This window comes from Bison bison, unplaced genomic scaffold (genome assembly GCF_000754665.1).
Source record: "Bison bison bison isolate TAMUID 2011002044 unplaced genomic scaffold, Bison_UMD1.0 scf7180017864266, whole genome shotgun sequence".
NCBI classification, from domain to species: domain Eukaryota; kingdom Metazoa; phylum Chordata; class Mammalia; order Artiodactyla; family Bovidae; genus Bison; species Bison bison.
In genome coordinates, this window is record NW_011494838.1 from 5,368,658 (window position 1) to 5,375,060 (window position 6,403).

Sequence of the window (6,403 nt, forward strand, 5' to 3'; positions counted from 1 at the left end):
CTGAAACTCCAATACTTTGGCCACCTGATGCGAAGAGCTGACTCTTTGGAAAAGACCCTGATGCTGGGAAAGATTGAAAGTGGGAGGAGAAGGGGATGACAGAGGATGAGATGGTTGGATGGCATCACCAACTCAATGGACATGAGTTTGGGTGGACTCCAGGAGTTGGTGATGGACAGGGATATTCTTTGGTTCATGGGGTTGCAAAGAGTAGGACACGACTGAGCAACTGAACTGAACTGAATCCCCATGTTATTAATGAAAATTCTGATATTTTTGGCAAATTAAATAGCTGGCTCAAAGTCTCACATCTATTAGATGCTTCATGTTCTCTATAATTTCAAAACATGCACCTTTAATCACTACATTCTATTATTTGGCCTCACAGAGGTTACCAGCAGATAACTCATGGTCACAACCTTGCCTAGGACTGAACTGAAACTAAAACACAGGAATTTGGATTCTTTGGCCAGAGATCTTTTCACAGTAGCTGTCTGCTTGCATGTTCTCCTTCTGTCTTTAAGTTTGTAGAGACCTCGAGCAACAGATATCCAGAGGTAGCTCATGCTTAATGAAGTTGATTAATTTTTCAAAGGAGGTGACAGTCACCATACATATAATTCACTTGGACTTCTAGAAGACTTTCAATACAATGCACATCAAAGTCTAATCCATAGGGTTAATGTAGGGGGCTGGTTGAGAAATAGTTGGATAAACATTTTACAATGGGTATAGTAATGGACAGCAAAAGGTCTATAGAAAGTGACCTTGACTCCAGTCAAAAAGATTAATCAATGCCAAGCTTAATCTAACTCATTCATCAGTTACCTGGGAATGTTAAAATTGCTTTTTTTTTTTTAAGCTTTTTCCAGAAATAATCAACAGATCTTCTAAGAAACCTCATATTTTATATCCTTTTTATCCTTTAAACTTTAATTTTTTTTTTTAATATTGGGAGCGTGATACTCAAAGGAACTGATTAATGTAGAACCTTTTCATGCCTGCCCTTTCAAAGTTAGAATTCAAGAGAACTGACTCCTAATGGTGACTGTCTATGGAATTTATGTATTTCCTAGAACCTGGTTTTTCTCCTTTACAAGCCTCAATTTCTGGACTTTTCAGTGTAGGGTATGATTCAGACAATTTGTAAGTATTCTCACAGCTATATAGTTGTAGAATTCTGTAATCATATACTTATAGGAATACATAACATTTTCTTCCTGCTGAGAAAAGCGAGGCCTCTTGGATAAATAAAAATAAGTCATTTGGTGATTATCGGAAATATACTAATTTTCTTCTTTGCTTCTAAAAAACATTTATATTTCTGAAGGACAGCTCAGACTTTGGACACTCTGGCTGGAGTCACGATCTCTGACTCATCATCCCTGTTGGAGATTCTGTCCTGATCATCCTTCTCAATGTATATCTATTTTCCCTTAAGGACATGCTTTCTAGTTGCAAGAATAACTGATGGAGAGCACCAAAGAGGACAACGGTCTGTGGCCCCTCCGTCAGAAAGAGGCAAATGCTGGCCCTTGAGACATATCATAGCTCAACTAAAGGGAAGATTATAAGAGATTTTAGGGATAACATTTTTTAAAAACAATTTATTTTCCTGTGTGAGCCAGTATGCAATTCTTGTATAAGCGTGAAAGTCTCAAGTAATGGAGACAGAGGATGACACGGTTGGGCATCATTGATTATTGGCATCTTCTTTTGTGTCTTTCATGAAATTCCCAGTTAATATATTTCATTCAAAAAAGAAAATGTCTTCATTTGAATAAGGTTCGTTTAATCCAGGATTCACCCTCTGATATTCATATAGTTCCTTCTTTACTTGGGCTATTAGGAAACTCAAAATTGAGTTTAACTTTCCTTTGCATGCATTTCCTTATGAAATTTAGCAACTTAAATGAAACTTAAAATCTGCTAAGCAGTGGCTTACTGGTTTAAACAGATTAAAAATGTATCCTCTCATGTATAAAATGTAGAAGGGGGATTTCCCTGGCAATCCAGTGGTTAAGACTCGGCACTTCCACTGCAGGTTGGGGAACTAAGATCCTTCATGCCATGTGGTGGGACTAACAAGAGCAACGACAGCAAAAATAGTCAGAAGGCAGGCTGTTCAGGACTGGTGTGCAAGGGCCAGGAAGTTATCAGGGATCTGCTTTCTGAAGCTCACGCTCTGTCATGCCTGGCTTGTTGCAGAGTGAGTCCACATCCTTGTGGACCAAGAGGACTTGCTGGAGTTCCAACATCACATCTGTAGAAGTGTGAAATGGATGCAGGGCTGACGACTCCAGAAACAGTATTTGGAGCTGTCTTTTGCCATGACAACACACACACTAGCAAGTCATGGCTTCTTTCTTTTCTTTTTTTCTCATGCTTCCCAAACACAGTTAAGTATTTGAAGTGTGCTCACTTTATTTCTAAATCCAGAGGAGGGAGGGCTTAAGAACTGAAATAAATGTCCCTGCTGAGGTAGATATACTGACACAAAGGTGAGAATCAGTTTTCAGAGGTATTTCTTGGCGTTCGAACTGCAGAAGGGTAAAAAGGCTGCAGCTAGCACCATAAATGTGCCTTTTGAGTCTTTCACATCCTCCATTGTAGGCAGTCGTTTGTTGATATACTATCTCTTGCTCTTCCTACCTAATATGATTACTTATAGTTGTTATACGTGATTATTTGAGAAACATTCAACCCAGCCATGTCTTTCTCACATGAAGAAAATGAGGCCCCAAGAGTTGAAGTGATATATTCAAGATCACAAAATAAATGTGGATACCAACCTATAGCATCCACTCTGCTAGAGCATAGGGGTGTAGAATTAAGACGTTGCTTTGACCCTGAAGTCATATTTCTGGGGTCAAATCCTTCTCTTCCACTTACTTGCCAAGTGCTTTTGGGAAAGACATTTAAGTTCTTTGTACCTCAGTTTTCTCCTCTGTAAAATGAGGACATCAATAGTACCAATGTCTAAGGGGTTTGGAGAAAATCAGATGAGATCATTTATGCAAAGCATTTAACAAATGTTTGGGTTGTTGTCAGTGCTTAATCAATATTAGTTAAGATTTAAGAAATGGCAGAGACTAGTAAACAATTTGTCAGTGGATAAATGAACACACTCTGTGGAAGGGATTTTGCCCTGAGTTTAGAGAAGGCAGCAAGTCCTGTGAACCTGAATGATTTGGGAAGTGTTTGCAGAGAATTCTGCATGATTTCTCTGGCCAAGTTAGCTTGTTTAGTAACTTAAAAAAAAAAAAAAAAAAACTGCTGTCCAAGCTGTTAGCTAAAATTGAAAGATACAGTGATGGTTAGAGGGCCTATTTAGTAAGAGCAGAAAAATGTACTGGAAGTGAATCATTTGTCTGGACACAGAAGGCTGAGTCAGGGAGATGGACTGTCACGTAGGCAGGTTGGGCTAAAGCCAAGAACACGGGGCAATGATTGCTCTGAGGGACAAATTCAATCCAGGCAGTAAGACTCTCTCCATGCCCCCAACCCACTCCCTGGTTCAGGGTCTTTCAATGGGTCTCTCAGTTAAAATCCAGGGAGGAGAGCACAGACTGGCAAGAATGAAAAAAGGGGAAATGCCATCTTGTCCTCCACTGAATTACTAACAGCATTCTTAGTTTCCTATCCAGCAAGCCTCATATGACAGGAAGAAAAAAATATTGATTCAACATGAGAAACAATACGTTAAAACTCATGACTCTCAAATGACAGAATCTTTCCCTAGGAAGTAATGAGTTCTCCAAAGCTATAAGGGTTCAAGAATGCAAAAGATAAACCATAGTGAGAAGTTTTTCATTAAACAGACCCCTACAGGGATAACTTCAACCCAACCTCACTCCATAATTTTATATTTTGGATTGAATTGGGAGCTATTAATCAAACATTGGGTTTTCCAGGTGGCTCAATGGTAAAGAATGCCCCTGCCAATGCAGGAGACATGGGTTTGGTCCTTGGATCGGGAAGATCCCTGGAGGAGGAAATGACAACCTACTCCAGTATTCTTGCTTGGAGAATCCTATGGACAGAGGAGTCTGGCGGGCTACAGTTTGTGGGGTCACAGAGTCACACACCCGAGGAACTGAGTACATGTGCACGACACAATCAAACATGAGCTTTCCTAGTTGAAAAATGTGAAGATTGCAGCCAAAGGCAAGGTAAAAATAACAGTAAAAATTAATAAATAGTTTGGAAGAATCTACTATGTAGTGGACATGTCCTAGGTATGATGAAGGATAGAGAGTTGCAGTGGTTATAGGCGCTGTCCTCCGAGCTCACAGTGAAGGTAGGGAGAGAGACTGTTTTTACATCATTGGATTATTCATTATTTTTTTCCCCACCTGAAGGCAAACACATTTACTGGCAACTCGATTCCAAGTTCTCTTCTAGTCTGTGGTGGTAAAACAGTGAATAAACTTAGCCACTGGTCTCAAACTGAAGGAAGGTTTTGGAGGTCAAGAACTATTTACTGGAGGATATATACTCAATTAAGGAGAATAGGAGTAGAAAAGAACCTTCTCACATTCAACCCACATTATGGCCCAGAAGGGAGGGACAGGTACCCTGGTGCCTTTAAGAATCTGAAGGACCTCCAATATCTGGGGAAGTGAGGGAAGATAAGGGATAAAGATAGAGAGGTACTCAGGGGGTGAACCAGAGTGCTTTTATAAACCCATATTAAAGGGTCTGAGATTAATGGAGAGTTACTGATGAGTTTTCAACAGAGGAGTGACATCACCAGAGTAAAGATCATCCTGGCTGCTGTGCGTGGAGTGGACTGAAGAAGATTTGTTAGGAAGCTGTTGAAATGTTTTTGAAGGTAAGATGCTATAGCTTTGAGGCTAAGACAAGGCTGTAGCATCGGCTGATTGCTTTTAAATCCCAGTTTTCCTCAAACTAGATGTGTGGCTTTGGACAAGTTACTTCATCCAGAAAATAAAGATAATTAAAGTGCTGCATTATGAGACTATTATAAAATCAAATGAGTCAGGCATGTAATGTGCTGAGGACAGTGCTTGGAACTTAGTAAGCACTCAATAAATATGATTTATTATTACTATTATTGTTGTTATTAAGTGTGGATGATGGTGAACTAGGTATTGATTGCTAAACTTGGAAATATGTACATAATTATGGAGATACTTCAGAAGACAAGGATTAGTTGGATGTTGTAAAGACATGCTTAGTTACAGAATTCATGACTAGTCATACATACTATATCTCTCTCTCTCACACACACACACACACACACACAGCTTCCTGTGGGCTAGAATGTTCAAAGAATGTTTCATAGATCCATTTTGATTATCAAATATACTTTGAAGAACATAATTAAGATTGAAAGGAGACAGGAGGGCATTAAAGGCAATAGAAAAATCAAGGGAAGCATGCACCAAAATACCCTGCCTGAGTGCAGGCTAAGTGGCTTCAGCAGTGTCTGAATCTTAGTGACCCCATGGACTGTAGTCTGCCAGGCTCCTCTGTCCATGGGATTCTCCAGGCAAGAATACTGGAGTGGGTTGCCATGCCCTCCTCCAGGGGATCTTCCTGATCCAGGGACTGAACACACATCTCTTATGTCTTCTGCATTAGGAGGTGGGTTCTTTACTACCAGCACCACCTGGAAGGTGGCATATTTGTCAGAAATTTCTCCATTCATTCAACACACAGTACTGAGTGTATCTTATTTTTCTAAGTATTGAAGATAAAACAAAGAACAAGACAGAGAAGTCTCCTGTCTCCAGGAACTTAAATTATTTTGGAGAGCCAGAGTTACTTTTAACTCAATTAATAGCACTGGGAAGCCTGCTTTTATATGTAGTAGGTGCTATTGGCATCAAACCTAGATTACTATTACTTGGCAGGTGAATCTGTTCCCTAGATGCTATAAGTATTGGCTGCCAGTGAATCACTGACTTACTTTGCTTGGCCAGTAGAAGTCTGCTTACCTGAAGAAATCTAAGAAGTTATATTTTCTCCAAGAATTACCTGAAGCCAAGACCTGATTGATAGATATGGGATAAAAAAGGCCAGGACTCTTGTCACAGGTGACGTTAGCTCTATGACATAATTTATACACTGGAGATGTCCTGGGATGAGGTTGAAGTTAGACTCCAACTAAAACCATATCTTTACTTATTTGCAAGCCATGTCCTGGTCTCACCTTACCTCTCCTTTACAGATTTCTTCTAGGAGATCTCCCTCAATAAGTCACTTGTTCATGCATACCCAATTCAGGCTCTGCTTCTACAAAACTCAACATATGATGTTTCTGACTCTATTTTTACTGTTTCCTTTCTCAAATTCAATTATTTTCCCTGCCCTAAAAATTAATTTTTGTGTTCTGATTAGAATAACAGACTATCTACCTGGGACACAATTTTATATA